This window comes from Aphelocoma coerulescens, chromosome 1, assembly GCF_041296385.1.
Source record: "Aphelocoma coerulescens isolate FSJ_1873_10779 chromosome 1, UR_Acoe_1.0, whole genome shotgun sequence".
In the NCBI taxonomy this organism is placed as follows: Eukaryota; Metazoa; Chordata; class Aves; order Passeriformes; family Corvidae; genus Aphelocoma; species Aphelocoma coerulescens.
Window position 1 is genome coordinate 120,484,404 of NC_091013.1, and position 18,854 is coordinate 120,503,257.

At 55.3% G+C, this 18,854-nt stretch overlaps 1 pseudogene; it reads left to right on the plus strand.

Moving 5' to 3' along the window:
• Positions 1 to 342: 342 nt before the first annotated feature.
• Positions 343 to 10,158, plus strand: LOC138117524 (thyroid hormone receptor alpha-like; annotated as a pseudogene).
• The last annotated feature ends 8,696 nt before the right edge of the window (positions 10,159 to 18,854 follow it).

Below are 18,854 nucleotides of genomic sequence, written 5' to 3' on the forward strand. Positions count from 1 at the left end.
CCGGGCGTGGCCCAGGTGAGGCCCCCGCTCCCCCTCTTTCTCCTGCCCTTATACTCCTCCTTCCCTCCCTTCTTGCATGCTCACACCCAGTCCTCCCCGGTGGCCACAGCTCCTGGGGGTCCCTTATGGCTTCACACCCTTCCCTGGGTGTCCCCTCTGTGTCCCCCACGGCTGGTCTGGGCTGACCCCCCTGTCCCGCAGGATCCAGCCCGGGATGCTGCGCGGTGCTGAGCACTGAGGGGCACCATGGGGTGCGCGGCGTGGCCCCCCAGCCGTGGCCCCCCGCGTGGCGCCGGAGCCCCCTCGGTCGGTGCTGAGCGCTCCTTGATGGAATTGCAGTGAATGGAACAGAAGCCCAGCACCCTGGACCCGCTGTTGGAGCCAGAGGACACCCGGTGAGCTCCCACCCCAGCACGGGGACATGCGGCGGACACGTGTGGCACCACGCCTGGCGTGTCCCAGCACATCCCTGTGTGGCCCATACCTGGCTGTGCCCTCTGTGTCCGAATGCCGTGTGTGTCCCCAAGTGTCTCCATGTCCCAGTGCCCACTGTGTCTCTTGCGTCGTCGTGCCCAGTGTGCCTTCATGCATCCCTGCGTGGTCACGTATGTGTCCGTGCCCTGGGTACCCCCTGTGTCCCCATGTGTCCCTGTGTGGTTGTGTATATGTCCATGCCTCGTGTGTCCCTGTGTCCTGGGTGCCCTTTTTGTCCCTGTGCCCATATCCCCGTCCACCCCATGTGTCCCCACTCATGTTCCGAACCTGGGTGTCCCCATGTCCTGTACATCCCCGTACCCCAGGTGTCCCCCAGCCCCGCTGTACCCCACATGTCCGCAAGTGTCCCTATGTCACGTTCTGGGTATCCCCACACGTGCCCATGTCCTGCGTGTCCCCCTGCCCCCCACATGTCACCGGCTAGGTCCATCCCCTGGTGTCCCTGTGTCCCCACGCCCACATGCCCCCACTCGTGCCCCGCCATGGTGTCCCCCCACTCGTGCCTCTCCCAGCCGCCCCCTCCCCTCACCCTCCACCCCCCCCGGGACTATTTCGGGCCCCCGGTGGGGGCTGGCGGCCCGGGGTCCCCTTGGGCTGGAGCGGCCCCGGGGGATGCGGGGTCCCCGGGGCTCCCCCCCCGCAGGTGCCGATCCCCGCGGCCCCGGGCCCCCCCCGCGGGGACGGGCGCGCGCGGACCCCCGCCGCCCGCCATTGGCTGAGCCCCGATGACGTCACTTCTCCGCTCAGCCAAAAGGACATTTTGTCTTTGACTGGGAAGGAGCCCCTCCCCCACCCTTTTCCTTCCCCTCCCCCACCCTTTTCCTTCCCTTCCCTTCCCTTCCCTTCCCTTCCCTTCCCTTCCCTTCCCTTCCCTTCCCCCGCTCGGTCCCAGCCCCCCCAGGGCGGTGTCGTGTCCCGGAGGGGGGGGTCCCGACAGGGGTGTTCTGGGTAGGGGGGGTCCCCAGGGCCCTCTCCTACCCCCCCCATCCCGCACCCCCGGGCTGGACCCCACCTGTGACATCGCTGCACTGGGACCCCTGGGTGGGGGCTGCCCATTTCCCAGCAGAGAAGGGGGTTCGAGGGGGGTTTTGGGGGGCTGTTGGAAGTTTGGGGGGGTGCAGCGGGAATCCGTGGGCACCCTCTCAGCCTGTCACCCCCCTCCCGTAGGTGGCTGGATGGGAAGCGCAAAAGAAAGAGCAGCCAATGTTTGGTGAAGAGCAGCATGTCAGGTACGGGGACCCACGGCACCCCCCGAACCCCCCCGGGCACCCCATGGCCCTGCTGGGCACCCCCGGGTCCCCCGAGTACCTCATGTGCTCGCCGGGTTCTGCAGGCACTCCGTGTGAGCACTGCAGGGGCCTCGAGTCCTTACCAGGGACCCCTGGATACCCTTCGTGTTCCTTGTGGACATCTTGGGGTCCCCAAGTCTCTTCAGGCAAGTCAGGGTGCCACGGACACCCCATGTCCCTGGCAGGCACCCTGGGGGCCCCAAGTCCTTGCCAGGGTCCCCTGGCCACCCCATGTATGACCTGGGTCCCCCAAAGTCAATGGACATCCCTTGTCCCCCATGGTCACCCCAAGATTCCTGTGTCCATGCAGGTACCCCAGGGTCCCACGGATGCCTCATGTCTCGACCGGGTCCCCTGGAGTTCCACGGACACCCCTTATCCCCTGTGAGCACCCCAGGAACGCCAGGGTCCCATGGACACCCCATGTCCCTGGCAGACACCCCAAGGTCCCCATGTCCCCCAGGCACCCCAGAGTCCCATGGATACCCCACTCCCATGTCCCCCCCTGCACCCCACATCCCTGCAGGGTCTGCTGGGGTCCCAGTCCCCCACATTCCCCTCGGCGCCTCGTGGGTCGGGGTGCCGCCATTGGGGCGGCAGCGCCCTGGGGTGGGCGATAAGGGGGGCCCTGTGGGCACTGCCCCCCGCCCTGCCCCATTCCCGGCGGGGAGCAGCCGGCGCCGGCGGGACCCGATGGGGGGCCAGGGGGGAACCCAAGCGTCCGGCTCCCGCCCATCCCCTGCACCCGCCCCGCTCCCGGAGGGAGGGAGCACCCAGGGACCCCCGCATCCGGCACCTGCAGAGCGCCAGAGTGGGCTCGAGGGGTGCCCACGCCTGGGTTTGTGGGATCCCGGGTGGGTGCGGCAGTCCTGGGGTGCTGGGGACACTCCCCTGAGTTACAGGTGCTCCATGCAGGGGGGACCCAGGCATCCGGTCCCTTTCCCATCCCTCTCACCCTTCGGGGATCCCCAATTCCAGCCCCCCCAAAACACAAGGGTGGGCTCCCGGGAGGGACATGAGGGGCCCAGGGTGCTGGGGACCGCCCCATGCATCATGGGCAATCTGTGCCTCAGTTTCCCTGAGCAGTCGGTGGTGGGGAGGCTGGGGGGACTCTGGTGGGGGGCTGGTTCCTGGCCTGCCAGGCGGGGGGACCACGGACAATGACAGGGACAGTGGGTCTCTGTGTGCCAGGGGGACAGGGACCCCCCCCGCTGCCGGTTCCCGGCCAGATAATGGGATAATGGGGGCTTTATTGGCGCGGGGGGCTCAGGCACCCCCCCACACACCCCCAGTGTTAACCCTTCCCGTGCCAGGGCAGGGGTAGTGGTGGGGCAGACAGTGGGTGCAGACAGAGGGGAAACTGAGGCACAGGGAGGGGAGGGCTTACTGGGGGTCCCTGGCATGGGGTGTGTGGGGTGTCCCTGATGCTGCATGTGCCAAGGGTCCCTGATGTGAGGCATGCAAGGGGGTCCCTGACTCAGGATTCCTGGAGGATCCCTGATGTGGGGTGTGTGGGAAGGTCCCTGCTACAGGGTGTTCCAGGGGTCCTTGACTTGGGGTGCCCTGAGGGTCCCTGTCATGGGAATCCCTGTCATGGAGCACCCCATGAGTCCCTGCTGCGGGGGTCCCTGCTCTGGGGTGCCCTGGGGGTCCCCGCAGGGTACATCCCTAGTTACCTGGACAAAGATGAACAGTGCGTGGTGTGCGGGGACAAGGCCGCCAGCTACCACTACCGCTGCATCGCCTGTGAGGGCTGCAAGGTGACTTGGGGCAGGGGGCTAGGGGGGCTCAGCAGTGCTCACTGGGTCACTCCCCCATGCCCTCCCCAGGGATTTTTCCGTCGGACCATCCAGAAGAACCTGCACCCCACCTACTCCTGTGTCATCGACAAGATCACCCGCAACTAGTGCCAGCTCTGCTGCTTCAAGAAGTGCATCTCCGTGGGCATGGCCATGGACCGTGAGTTGGGGGGCGTGGGGGGGCTCGGCTGGGGGGCAGGTTGGGGTCCCGACACCCTGGGGCACATTGGGGTACCCGGAGCAGCTGCAGGACTGGGCTGGTATGTGATGCAGCAGTGGGGTAGAATGCATGAATGGGGGGTCCTAGCTGACTGGGGGGCATCCCAGATGATAGTGGGGGGCTTTTGGGAGGTGGGTTGGGGTCCTGGTGCTATGGGGCAATTTGGGATGCCCAGAGCAGCCACAGGAGGAGGCTGGGGGGGGTCACCATGGGGTGCTATGCTGCAGCTGTGGGATGCATGGATGGGGGGTCCTGGCTGATGTGGGGGGATCCTGGCTGATGCTGGGGGTCCGGCAGTGGTGCTGGATGACTCGAAGCGGGTAGCCAAGCGGAAGCTGATCGAGGAGAACCGGGAGTGGCAGCAGAAGGAGGAGATGATCAAGTCCCTGCAGCATCGCCCCAGCGCCGAGGAGTGGGAGCTGATCCGCCTTGTGACAGAAGCCCACCGCAGCACCAATGCCCAGGGCAGCCACTGGAAGCAGAAGCGGAAATTCCTGGTGAGGGGATGCAGTGGAGGGACTCTGTCACCATCTCGGTCCCCCACCCTGGCCCCCAGCCCTAGCCAGGATCTGCTGAGCACTCACACACTCAGCACACACATGGTGGCAGTGCCAGGGTTTGGGATGTCACCGGTGTCCTTGGGCAGTCGAGGGGGGTTGGGACATTGCCCAGCGTCCTTGAGCTGGTCACCCCTAAAGGGTTCAGGGGTGAGCAGTGACCGAAGGGGACAGCTGTGCCCGCGGGTGGCCCCGGCCCTGCCATTGGCCCTGTCACTGGCCCTGTCACGCAGCTTCCTCTTCTGGCTGCTGCACTGGCCCTGCCACGAGTGTTCCCCGGTGACATGGAGGCCCCAGAGGGGGGGCAGGGTCACATCACACCCCCCGGGGTGTCTCAGGGAGGGGGGACAGGGTCACACTGCACCCCCTGCCACTGTCCACCGTGGGGGTCCCAGAGTGGGACACGGTCACACTGCACCCCCAAACCCCACTGTCCATTACGGGGGACACAGTCACACCACACCCCCCCAATGACCCATCTGCTGTGGGGGTCCCAGGGGTGACACGGCCACACCACGTTCCCCAATGCCACCGTGGCAAGTCCCTCTCTGCCTTCAACCTGGATGACACCGAGGTGGCCCTGCTCCAGGCTGTGCTGCTCATGTCCTCAGGTGTGCGTGCACACCAGTAGTGGGGGAATGGGGTGGGTACCCCATGCCAGAGGAATCAGGGTTGGGTGTTGGGTGGGCACCCCAATGCCCAGAGTTCTCACTGTCCTGGGGAGGTGTTGGGTGGGCGCCCTGATGCCAGAGATCCCCAGCAGCTTCAGGGGGAATTGGGAGGGCACCCCATGCCCAGAGGCTGTGCACGGGGATTGTTGTGTTGGCACCCCCTTGCCCACAACCCCCAGCACGTGGAAGTGCACTGGGTGTGCACCCTAATGCCCAGAGTCCTGACTGTCTTGGGGGTGTGTTGGGTGGGCACCCTGATGCCAGAGCCTCACAACATCTTCAGGGTGTGTTGGGTGGGAAACCGTGCCCCCCCTGGATTTTGGGGGGGTTTGGAGTGGGCACCCCAATTCCCAGAGCTTCAGGCAGCTGTGCCAGGCTGGGAGGGGTCCCAGGAGCATGAGGTGGGCACCCCAATCCCTGGTACCCAGGAGCACAGGTCCCCTTGGTGCCCTGGGGCCCCCTGCCAGGCTGACGTGGGTCTGTGGGGTGGGCACCCCAACACCCAGGGGGTGCATGGGACACTCAGCCCTGTGGGAGGGAGAATCCCTGCAGGTATGGGATTGGGAGAGGGACTCTTCCATGGGCAATGAGTGCCAGGACAAGGAGAGGTTTAAACTGAAAAGGGGAGATTGTGATGGGGTATTGGGAAGAAATTCCTCCCTGTGAGGGTGCTGAGGCCCTGGCACAGGCTGCCCAGAGAAGCTGTGGCTGCTCCATCCCTGGAAGTGTCCAAGGCCAGGTTGGACAGGGCTTGGAGCACCCTGGAATAGTGGAAGGTGTCCCCGCCATGGCAGGGGGGTGGAACTGAGTGAGCTTTAAGGTCCCTTCCCACCCAAACCATTCCATGATTCCACAATCCCCTGATGATTCCCTGATTCCCGCAGACCTGACGGGGCTGATCTGTGTCGAGAAGATTGAGAAGTGCCAGGAGATGTATCTGCTGGCCTTTGAGCACTATATCAACTACCGCAAACACAACATTCCCCGCTTCTGGCCCAAGCTGCTGATGAAGGTGATGGATCTGCGGGGGGGTAGGAAAGCAGAGACCCCCCCAGTTTCTTTCTCTCTCCCCCACACTCTCCCTTTCTCTCCCAGCCTCCCTCCTACCCTCTCCCCAGTGCCTCCCACCCTCTCTCCCAGCTCCCCTGTGCATCCCCGATCCCCCCAGCCCTCCTTTCTCCCTGCTCCCCAACCCGACTCCCCTCTCTTCCCCCTCTCCCCCTCATCTGTCCATCATCCTTTCCCCCCCTCGTTCTCCCCTGTTATCCATAGGAAGGAAAGCCCGGTGCCCCAGTGTGTCAGGTGCAGAGGATGAGCTGTCCAGGTGCCGGGGGCGGGCGGGGCTCTCCCGGCGCGGGGCCGCCCCCGGGCACCGAGTGCCGCCGGTGCCGTGGGTCGCGTGGCTTCTCCGGTCCCCTCGCACCGTGGAACGGCGCCAGCCCGGAGCGAGTCCCGGTAATGGGCGCTGGGGAACACGTGTGGCTTGAATGGAAAAAAACCCAACCCCGACCTCCCAGGCTTTTTGCCTCGGGGCTTTGTTGCTGTTGCCTGAGCCACGCCTTTAAATACCGACGAGGGCGCCTGCTGGAAGCGGTGTTCCGTGGTTTTTGTACTCTCTATTTGTGGTGTTCATTTTTATCTGGATGCACAGTTGGGCTTTTTGGGCAGAAGGTGCCCCTCAAACCACAAGGCTCGTTTCAACCTTGTATTCTATTGTTTGGACGATCCAGGGTGGGTGAGGACTTTGTCTTGTTACCGTACTAGGGAATGGAATGCAGGAGGTTCTTACAATTTTGGTATTGAAGTTGGAGTGTTGAAGGATATCGGTCTGATGGTAGTCTTAACCTATGAGCTACAGGCATTTGTAAAAAAACTTCAGCCTTTCCTTCCAGCAGCCCTATACATCTAAAAGCACGTGCATTTCTTAACAAGTCTCTGTGTCATAGTGACTTTAAAAATTAAAACACGTGTGTTCTGCCTTACCTAGGACTGGGGCTTTTTTCTACAAGTTCAGTTTGAGCAGATGTTCTTGTCTGTGCTTTTAACGTGAATGGCCTTGATTTTGCAGCAAAGTCAGTGAGATGGCACCTGAATGCAAGGGTTTGGGTTTGTGAAGCTTTGCAGAATGATGGCCTATATTTATATTTCTTTCAGAAACTCTCCGTATGCTGCACACAAACCTAATTTAGAGAGTTTTACTGAGACAGCAGATTCAAGCCCTCATTGTTAGGGGACATCTGTAATGCCATTGTCTGCTTGACATTAATTCTTCCAGCTGTGCATCTATGTATTGTAATTGCCCTGACTTTTTTGGTCACAGTTTGTTTTCTGCAGTGCCCTCGTGCCTGCGCAGCACTCGCGATGCTGCCGTTGAACCTGGGCTGTGTGACAGATGGGGCTGTCCTGTATCAGAAAATTACGGGAATGTATGTAGACGTCAGATGGAATGCTGGTCTCTCTGCTCACCCTTGGCTCTGTAATTTCGTCATCCAGCCATGGAGGACCTGTGCAGCCATAACTGGCCAAGGTAGTGGGGGAGCACAAGCTGCAGCTCTGCAGGAGATAAGGGACCTCTTGCCCACAGCAGAAACAGCAAGTAAGTGCAATTCTCAGAACTCTTTACTGCGCCCTTAACTGCAGTATTTCCCTGCTCTATAATCTGGCCAAAGTTAGGTAGGTTTTAATAGGGATAGACACATTTCTACCACAAAGGTCACCTCTCTGCCAGATTTCAAAATTTCCCTTCTGAAGCTAGAGATCCTCATGTAAAAGGTTGCCTGAATTTATGTAACATGTGCCAAGCAGTCTATTTTTCCTTTAATAATATTCCTGGAAATAGTGGAACTGTTTTGGCTAAAGCAGATGCTGAACTGTTCAGAATGAAATTCTCAGAGCTAAAATCTGGCCAAGTAGAGTAACGTGCCATTTTGTTAACACTGGGGAAGGCTGAGCTCCATGGCAGCAGGGAGGGGAGGTGGCACTGCTGGTCGGCAAACCAAGGAAAGCAACAAGCACTGCTTTTAGGAAACTGCCAGCTTGAAGCCAGTGAGGAACATCCTTGGGCTCCTGCACTCTGTGTTTTTATGTTCACCTTAAATAACGAACAGAGAAACCCAGAGGCACCAGCGCTACTTCCAGTTACCTTGAACTGCTTAAACACGTAGTTTAAATCACCCAGGCTCCGTTCTCCCCACCTGTATTGCTTCTGGGCTTAAGGCTGGATGTATCTATGGAATCTATAGTTATGTATTGGAGTTTGGCCTGAAGTAATTTGTGTTGCCGACTTGGTACTCTTTCCCCGCCCTGGAAGTCCATCTGCAGAACCCCTCTGTGCCAGACAAGAGAGTCCCCCATAGATGTTTCACTATACAGTTATATCTTTTGGTCAAAGCCTTACAGGGCTATGATGTGAATGAGGACAAAGCTCTGTTTTTCTTCTTTGCTCTCTGCCCTGTCTTCTTTCTCTGTATTTTAGGACCCAAGTAACAGGGCCATAAAGCTCCTGTTCTGCTTCCTGGTTGTGTCACCGAAACTGCAGGAAAAACAAAAAAGCCTCCAGCAACATTTTTAATGTTAGAGAGTCAAGGCACTACTTTATTCTCTGGCCAGGATGTAGCACAGAAATCATCTCATCCACACATAGCCCGGGTGTGCCGAGAGAATCATTCCATGACACATGACCTTTACTAGAATTTTCAGATCTTTTTTACAGTCAAAACTCATAGAAACGAATTGGGTCAGTGTTCATTGGTCTCAAGTTGTGTAGTTCCTAGTATCTGGTCTCCTATTAGATCTGTGTTTCTTCGCTTCTGATGTTAATTAGATCTTCAGGGGTAGATGTTCTTAGATGGCCGCTGACATCTGTTCTGGTGATGTTCCCTCAATGGCTTTATCTTATTGGGGCTACTCCTAGTCTTTTGAAATGCTAAACCCATCAGGCCTCACCTAGAGAAACAATGCCCTGGAAAGAAGCTTCAGTTCCCTTTCCCTGAGGCAAAGATGAGCAAACCTGGCCAAAGTCATATATAAAAAATTTTTAAACTGGTATGTTTTCCAACAGTTGTATATAATGCTTTATTACATAAATGGGCTGGGAAAAGCTCTGGTACCCCTTACCAAGTTGGCTTTGTCTCAGACAATGCTGTTATTTTGGGGCTAGACATGAAGCTCCTGTCTCTGGAATTGAAAATGAATATAGGAATGACTGAACAAACAAACCTGGTACACTCTTAAAAAATTGTGTGCCCATTGACCTCAGCACCCCAAGCTGGATTCCCATGCTCTTTCCAAATTCTTGCCGTTCAAGTCCTTTCCATGCGCTCACTTGCTACTCAAACTTTTTTTTTTTGTTTTGTTTTAAATGATACTGGTACCAGAGCACGGGCACAGCACTTCTATGAGCTGCAGAGCTGTGAATATCTCTTTTTATGGATACAGTGTGTGCATGCTGTGGCTTTGGGCACAGGGTATGTCAGTGCTAGTGCAAGGCTAATAACAGCCTCTAAAGATAATTTGAGAAGTTGCTTACCTTTCCCCAGGGAACAGGACATGTCTTTGTATTTCCACCTTCAGATACACAACCCACTTGTGGGCTTGACTGCATAGCAAATAGAGTGTGAGAGTCATCCTTGTTTATATGGATTTTTTTTTCCCCCTCTCTCCTTTATGTTTTGCTTTGCCCTCTCGTTTGCTTTCTGCCTGTTTTCTCTGAGGCTAGTGATTTCTTGGCAAGTTATTGTTCATAATCAAAGAAAGGTAGTGGGCAAGCAGCAACTGCTGTCTTAGGTAGCCCAAGCTGATCCTGCTGCTGCTTCGGCAGGAGAAAGCAGCTGTTTGAGAAGAGCACAGCTGTCCTGGGCTTTGTGCACACACGGGCTGCTCAGAGCAGCCCCTTGACCCCATGCTGGCTCTGTGACCTCTGCCACTCTGACTGGTAACAGTGATGGCAGTTTGTGTTGAGGCTTTGTTCTCTGCTCCACAGAGAGAAACATTAAAGTGCAGAGTAACTAAGTGGCTTTTCAAAGGCTACAGAATGAATCAGTGAATGAACAACAACCCCCAGCGGCTCCAGGCCCCCTTCTCTCTGCAGACCAATGCCTTTCTCCCTGTGTGAAGATGTGCACGTAAGATAGGTTGCATACAGAATTATGTATTTCAAAAGAAATTTGAATATTAATATTTATATTGTAGTGATGCCACTGTCCTCTAGGCTCTGTAAATAGCAGCACCACAACAATGTGAATTATTCCTTTTATGCAAAACCCTGGCCAGTGAAATAGCTTGCCAATACAAAATAAAATTGCTGCACAAAAGTTTGACAGCTACATTCATTATATATGTCAATCAAAGGATCCTAAAAGCTTTATTGTCCCTGTACAGAGTCTGAACAATCTGCTAGCCCAATATGCTGCAAAGCTATTTTCTCTCTACTCCTTTCATTTAAAAAATAGCCACCAATAACTTTTGACAAACAGTCTGAGAAAACTGCATGAGCAGCAAGGAAATCTTAGATTTTCTTGGCTATCTGTGGGCTGGAGCCTTCCACTCACTGGGCTCTTTCACATGTCACAGTAGATGAGATCTGGTCAGAAACACGGAGCCCTAAAATTACTCTACAAAACCCAGGCTGGCTGGGGTCGTGGGGAGGGCATGGGGAGGTAGGGAGGAGAACTTATGCTGAATATAAACGAATTAAATAATTTTTGGTTAAGGCTTTTTGTTGCTTTCCCAGGTATGGGACATTCAAGCTCCTCTGTCCCAGGTCTCCCCCAGGTTAGGCTGGGCCTGTCTTGATGAGCTCTTGCTCTCATCAGACCACCCTACAGCTTGGGAGTGTGAGGCATGTGTATTTCGGCTGGATTCCCTTTTTCCATCGCGCTCGGTCCTGCGAAGCCCAGCTGTCACTTATGGCTCGAGGTGTTGTAAGCGGGGCAGGGGTCGGGCGGGAGCGGGGCTGTGTCCCGGGAGGCGGGTCTGGCGGCCGGTGCTCCCGCACGGGCGGTGGGGCCCAGGCCGGGCCCTGCCGGGAGCGAGGGCCCGGCAGCCGCAGCGCTGCGAGCCCAGCGCGGCCCCGCGAGGGAGCAGCCGGCGCGCCCCGCTCCTGCCCGGCCCTCACGCAGGCCGCCGGAGCCTCCCCGGGAGGGACGGACCCCACACCTTCGCTCGGCCCTGGGGAGGCCACATCTGGAGTGCTGTGTGCAGTTCTGGGCTCCTCAGGACAGGCGAGACATGGAGCCTCTGGAGAGGGTCCAGCTTAGAGTAACAAAGATGATTAAGGAGAATCTCATGTATGAGGAAAGGCTGAGGGTGCTGTCCCCGGTCAGCCTCGAGAAGAGACGCCAGAGAGGGGAACCTCATCAAAGTCTATCAGTATCTGAAAGGGAGAGTGCCAAGAGGATGGAGCCAGGCTCTGGTTGGGTTTTGCCCAACAATAGTACAAAAGGCAGCGGGCAGAAACTGATGTACATGAGCAAGAACTTTACTGCGTGGATGACCAAGCACTGGAACAGATTGCCTAGAGAAGTTGTGGAGTCTCCCTCTTTGGAGGTATTCAGAAGGTATCTGGACACAATCCTCAACAACCTGCTTTGGGGGACCCTTGCATGTCTGGGAGCTAGGTGACCTCCAGTGGTCCCTTTCCAATCTTTAACCATTCTGTGAAAGTGTGACATTGTAATCTTGTGCCATGACAGACCAGACTAAATCTGATTTATGAGGGTGTCATAACTTTGACGTCTTTGTTCTGGGCTGTAGCTTAAATTGTTTCACAATTCAAAATATCTTGGAGGTTGGTTGTTTCCTCTAAGCCCTCAGCTTGCTTCTTAGCATGTGCTGGTGCATGGCTTTGCTCTCAGCCCCTGGTCATGGGCAGTGCAGCAGCAGTACCTCAGGAGGTTACTTCCTGCATGCATATCTGCCTGTGCCTTTCTGACAGCTGCTTTTGGGAGGAGATGCTGCTCCTGGCCTGTGCTAAAGGGCTGACCTAAAAGTGTAAAGAATAGCCTTGCTCTTGTGTTTGGGAGCGAAGCATGGGGATGCTCTGTGAGGATGCGTGCAGAGGAGATACTGCAGCAGGACTGCTGATCGTGACAACTAGTGCTTCTACTGAAAAAGCCTGGTGAAGAAACTGGTAAAATGGAAACTTTTAAAGAATTGAGGTGTTAATTCATGTGCTGAGAAAGCTGTGCTGCCCACTTACCATCCCAAAAACTGTGTAACATTTCCCTGAGGTGCACTGCTTGCTGCTGCATCATTGCTATGTCTTTGATCACAGGCAAAATTACCATGCTTTTGTAATCAGTAGACTCCACAAGTAGTTTCAAGATACATGGGAGTATATGGGAGTAAAAAGACATAGACTGACACTTCTCACAGTGTTGAAGTTTACATGGTGTGGTGTGTTCTCTCCCCATGCAGCATTGCCCTCCTGTACAGAGCCCTTTTATTCATGTTTTAAATAATTACCACTGTTGTGGCAATGGCATAGAAGTTGTTTCAGTGCAATTTGTGGCGAGCACCAAATATTGTGCAACAGAATGTCTGTTACCTGTGACAACAGCTACCTTTCATAACTACCTTTGATTTCAGGTTTGCAAGACTGGACTAAGCTGAATGTAGGTGGTGCTGACAGGATGCAAAAAGGCTTTCTGTAAGCAGAGTGGGCTGTGCTTTTCTCGCTAGTCCACCTCTGGCCAAGGACGTACTTTGTAGTGTGTGGGTGCAATGGTAAGGACACTGCAAATACTTTTGCTCCTGTGGTAAGGCTAGGAGCTTGGTGTTGTACGTGGAAAAAAAGCCTTCACAAGTCTGAAGCTTCTGCTGTGAGCATCACTGCTTCATCTTGTTATTCTGGCCCTAAAGGAAACCCTCCTGAAGGAATGCTGTAGCCAGCCCCTCTGTTTCTGTGAACAGGAGGTAGCGGTGGCTTCCCAGGGGGGATAAACCAGTCTTTGGTGCTCGCCTGTCTCACTTCTCTGCCTTGTGGGAAAGCGTTATGAATCCCTCTGTTTGGGTGATTGCTCACGCTTCTGCACCCTCAGACTTCATCTGTAAACTTTTAGCAGAAATTATGCACTGATGCTGGGATGGTTCTTGCCAGCTAGGAACTGTTTTCCAGTGTCACTCACTTGTAGTTGGCATGGGGAACTGCTGTGGCCTTTTCTCGATGTTTAATGTGACCTAATTGTGTACTTCCACTGTCTGGGAGGATCAGCTCTTCTGGTGTGACAGCTGCCATAAAATCAGCGGTGCGTCTCCGGCATTTGCAGCTGGTTGCAAGGCACAAGTTCCTTGATTTTGCTGCATCAGCCCGGTGAAACCTTGCGGGGCTGTGTGTGCAGCCAACTGCCTTTTGTTACGCCTGGTAACAGCTTGGCAATATTAAAAAAATGTAACCTCCAGCTGTTTAATTGGCTCTAGGGAAATAAAAAGGCTTCCTAATAATCTTCATATTTACTTGGCACGTTTGGTTTGAAAGCAGATGGGTTGATTTACGAGATAAATGACAAAGCAAGAGGAGAAAAAGTGTGTCAGTGGCTTTACCATTAGAGAGGAAGGCATTTCTGATATGTGGTTAATCACGATTAACCTTTCTAGGTTTTGGTTTTTTTTACAAGTCAGCTTCTTGGACCTTCTGCCCGCCAGCTTGCTCAGCCAACTGATTCCCTCAGTGCCCATTGTCACCTCTCCCTATGACCTACAGGTAGGGGAAGGTGCAGAGCTGTAATGAAGGAGAGGGGCTGAGGTGGCCATTCCTTCTCAGTTGAGCCTTCTTTGCCCACTCCAGACTTGTGCAAGAGCCTCCCCCTTGCAGCACTCACCCCCTCCCTGTGGCCAGACCAGTAAATGCCTATGTCCTTTTGGATGGGCTGGGAATGCTCCTTCCTGAGGCACTGCTGCTTGAGGCACTGGCACTGAGCAGAGGAGGTTCTCCAAGCAGGCTGGTGCTGAGGCTGTGCCCTCCCTGCCAGAACCATGCACCCCTCTGCCCTGGCAGGCAGCTGGCAAGTTGTGAAATATGGTTCAGCACTTTTTTTTTAATATTAACTTGTGCAGCTGTCTTGGAAAGGATTAGAAATCAGTTCTGGAAAAGACTATGGTAGATTTTAGTGAAGAATTCTGCTGTGTCTTTAATTATTTATAAGCATCAGGATATAAGGACACCGTGTTAACCCTTCAGCAGTGAGAAAGATTACAAATGATCTAATCAATGACATACGCAAATTTACAGATTGAGTAGGTTTAGTTGCAAGTTCTGAGACTTAGAAGTGAGGAAATACCAGAAATAAGGTTTCTGCTTATTATTTTGTATGTCAGCGTGTTTGGTGAGGCAACTGGATTAGATGAACACTGTATGACCCTTTCGACTGAAAGACACCATTCTACATTTCTGATGGCACAGGCCTCTCCTAAGGGCTCACAGATTTGCTTACCACCCCTGCTGGTTGCTCTCACCACCTTTCACTAGTGGGTTTTGCTCAGGGGATGCATCAAGGGCAGGTTCATGCCCACAAGGCTCCTGCTCTATGGCCCCAGGGCCAGGCAAGGCTGCAGCAGCACTGTGGAAGGGTTACTGGTTTTGGCAGCTGAATGGTGGCAGGAAAAGCAGCTTCCCTCCCTGCCACGTGTTTCTAAAAGGCTGCTGAATAAGTCAGGGAAGCCAAAGTAAGGCTCCTTTTAGGGCTCAGAAACCTCTGTGCTAGAAGAACCTGTCCCTGCCAGCTAGGGCCCCCCTTGTCCTGCCCATGGTGTGGGTAAGTCACAGGCTCCTCTTCTCTGTGTTGGGATGAACTGCCTAGGGAATGCTGTTTCCAGCAGCCTGGTGTGCTGGAAAAAGGGAGAAGGGAAGAGGGAATGTGGTGCCAGAGCTGCGTGCCATCGGGTTGTGTTTCCCTCTGCGGACAGAGAGTCTCTGGGCCGAGGTGAGATTGCTGGGAGTGCTTGGATGAGCTGTGCAGGAGACAGGGAGTTGGGGATTGCAGCTGGGGATTGGAACCACTGCCTTAGGTCTGCTTAGTCAGTGTCTGTGTGAAGTGGGATTTGCGCTGGAGAGGTGCTGTCGGGAACAAAGGACGGAGTAAATCCTCTCCGGGGATGCGCAGGGAGGGAGTGAGTTGCAGGGAAGGAGAGTATTTCTAAGCCGTGTCAGTATTTCCCTGAAAGCGGGGCTGGAGCAGTGAGGGGGGTGCTTGGGTTTGGCCTGGGCCTGTCAGGAAGAGCCATAAACGAGCCAGCCCAGGCCCTGACGCCTGCATGGATGTTTGACACACTTCTACAGAAAGCCAAGGCAGTCATGAATGCAGAGGACAAATTGTAGGCGACTGCTTACGATCTGTGGGGAATTTCCTTTGGAATTACCAGTCAGAGAGTGCATGCAAGCAGAGCACATCTTTTGGCTTTTTCTGGTTTGTCGTCTCCTGTCTGGCTATAGAGAGTTTTGTGCGCTGCTGTTCAGGAAGCAGCGTGTTTTCAGCTGGAAATTTGGGGTGGGTTTGTTTCCTCAGGGTCTGGGGTCTTTCCTGAGAGAGTCACCCTCCCATAAATCCCCCGGGTTGTTCTACACAGCTGCTTTGGCCCTGGGTCAGAGAGAGAGAAGGGAAATGACTTTTTAGGGCGTTGAAATTTCTCCAGGCAGGAGTGGGACGTGGTCTTGCCCCTCCCCAAAGCCCTGCAGGCGCATGGGAGTAGCTCAGTGCCGGCGCAGCTCTCTGAGCAATAACAACGCTTTGGAGGTTCGAGTGTTGATAACACCTCTCCTGTCTCCTGGGGCCCAAGGTTCGGTCTCACGGCCCCGGACCGGTGAGGGAGAAAAGGAACTTGGGCTATTCCTGGGAAAGCTTCTGTTATTCCTTGTGCAGCCTTTTAATTCCGTGTTCTGATGGACTGTCCGCTGTCTTTCCAACAGGACTTGTCAGAGATTGAGATTTGGGAATTGAATTTGGGTCCGTTCACTACAGAATCTTGCCAAGCCTGAAGGCCTGGGGCGATGACTGCTCTCAGCGAGGGCTCTTTATGAATCCTCTGTCAGATTTCCCTCAGTGCTGGGCAGGGCTTGGAGGTGGGAAAAGAAGATGGGGAGAGGAGTGGGGGCTGCTCCTCGTTGTCGGGGCGCCGCGGGCGCTGCGCAGCCTTCCTTCCCCTTTAACTTCCCAATTGCTCCTTTTGTGCCTCCTTTTCCCCTGGGGATGCGCCCGGGCCGCCGTGTAGCGGCCGCCGTGGGAGCGGTGCCTGCGGGCGGCGGGGTTTCCCGCGTGATTGACGGGGCCAGCGGCCAATAGGAAGGCGGGGCGGGCCGAGGGCTGGCCAATGGGGAGGCGTGGCGCGGCCGCGCGCGGCCAGTTTGAGTGGGCAGGCGCGGTCGGCGGGGGACAGGCGGGCATGGACGGGCCCGGGCGGTGAGCGAGGAGCGGGGGAACGGGATGGGGAGCGGGGGAACGGCATAACGGGACGGGGAGCGGCATCGGGGCGGGCCCCGTCCCCCGGAGCTGTGCGGATGCCGCGGCCGTGGGGGTGGCAGAGCCTCCGCCCACCCCGGGCGCTTCCCACCCTCTGCGATCCCGGCCTGAGCCGGCCTCTTCCCTGCAGGGATTACGAGGCTCAGATCCGGAATTACCGAGGGCCCGAGCCGCTGGAGCCGTGGGAGGGGGTGTTGCCCCGTCCCTGGCTCGGAGCTGACTCCGGAATGGTTTGCAGGTCCCTGCAGTGGGCAGGGGAATGCCTCCTGCTCCAAGAGAAGCAGAGCCGCTGGCCCGGGCTCCTGGAGGAGTGGGTGAAGGTGTTCGTGGGTGACAAGAGGTACAATGAATTGCTGCCAGGCAGTCCAGGATTGTTCCCAAACGTCATCCCCTGGCTCTGTAAGTTGGTAAGGTCTTGTTCTCCCCAAGCCCATATCCAGAGCCTCGCTCTGGGAATAAAGTAATTCCTGGCTTTCCAATACTAAAAACGCAGCACCAGAGCAGGGTTCTGTTAACCTGATCATTTGGGGGATAGTTGGCAAAAATTTATGGTGGGCCAGGTTGGACTTAAGCTTTGAACACTCCCTGGATTCACGGGATAGGGGATTCCAGCATGCACCACACAGGTTTTTTTCAGGGAAATCCCTTGATCCCCTAATCCGTATGAGTTCAAAGCAAAAACCCCAGGGAGTTGAAGGCAACAGGATGTTTCTTGGGAATGTTGAAGTCTTCAGTGTGTCCTAATTGTTAGGTTTGAATTAATGCAGATGGTCCAGGATTGTGTGTTCAGACTTGCTGGTTTAGGCATGGCCAGGTCTGGATTTGCATTTGTGGGCACCGAGTGTTCCTTGTGTCAGCTTTAGGTCTGGATTGGTGGGAATTGTCGGAGAAAAGCGAAGGGAATTGAAATGCAGAGCTCTGTTCTTGGAGAAAGGATCAGGATGGGAGAAAAGAGGGTGTGGAACTGCTGGGAGCTCCTGGAGTGAGGGAAAGGATGCAAGAGTTGGAGACAAGAGCTGTGGAACAAAGCCTGAAAAGGGGGCAGGGCAGGGTGGTCACTGCGGGGGGGGGGAGAAGAGGGAAGGGATCCCTGCTCCAGGAATCCAGCAGGGGCCAGGAGAGGATCATTTTGCATCCACCGTTCTCAGTGGAATTCTAATAAGGAAGGTCCAAGGGAATGATTTGTTTGTACTTAGGTTTGGAATGCAAGGTGCTCTTCCAGAGGGGAATATTCACCTGTTAAAATTCTGTTGGATCCAGGAAAAGAGGGAGGCAGCAGCTGGGGAATGAACGGGTGGATTTTTGGCGGATACAGGCAAAGGCATGGGCAGGGGCACTTAGGTAAAATACACTTCATGGGCAGCACCAGGAAAAGCCTCAACTGCCCTTTTTTTCCAAGCTCTGACATTCCAGAGGAGTAAGCAGCGGTCAGCACATCGCTCTCTAGAATTCCTTGGATGGCCAGTGCTTTGTTGGGAAGAGGTGACATTTGGAAAGGATCAAATCCGGGGATATAATTCCTGATAGTGAGGCCCAGGTTTTGATATCCTTCCAGCACCCGAACGCAACAGAGGGAATCCTGGAGGAGGAGGTGGAAAACGCTGTCGCTCCGTTGGTGGAATTCCTGGGAAATGGAAAGCAGCAGAAGCAGCAAGAACAGAGTTGGAAGCAGGCTCCAGCCGGGTAAGGCAGACACCAAATCCTTTGGAATTAGAACTGGGCAGGGGTGGGAAGAATTAATTCTTCAATTTGTAGCCCATGGATTCCTGAGCAGGATCCTGGCAGGGAAGACTGCAGGGATCGGCCTGGGGACTGTTCCCGGCTGGGGGCAGCGAGGCTTGGAATTGGCTGGAGGGAAGAAAGAGGGATCCTTTGAGCACAAGGATCAGCTGTGAAATGTGGAGATGGCATCAGACAATTCCTCGGGAGGGTTCAGTTCCTGGGCCAAATGGATCTCCTGCCTTGTGAAGGAGCTCAGAGATCTGGGAAGAGCCCAACCAGCACAGGGAATGCACTGGCAGATAAAACTGCTGGGGAACGGTGGGGAAAAGCATCCGAACAGGGGGCCTCGTTTTGTACAGGAATGGTACAAAAAATTGTCCGAAAGAGCAGGAATCCAATGGGATTTACATATTCCTTGGAGACCACATTCCAGTGGGAAGTCTGAGAGACGGTAACAAAACCTAAAAACGCAATTGAGCCCAATCTGCCCAAAGCCTCCAATGGCCACATTCCCTGGGATTGCTGAGGAATTCAGCCGAGCTCCAAGCAGAAGGTGAGCCCCTATGGAATCCTTTCTGGGAGACCCTATCCAGCTGGGACTCTTCCTGGAGAAGGCCATGGGATATGGGTTATCCCAGGTCCAGAGAA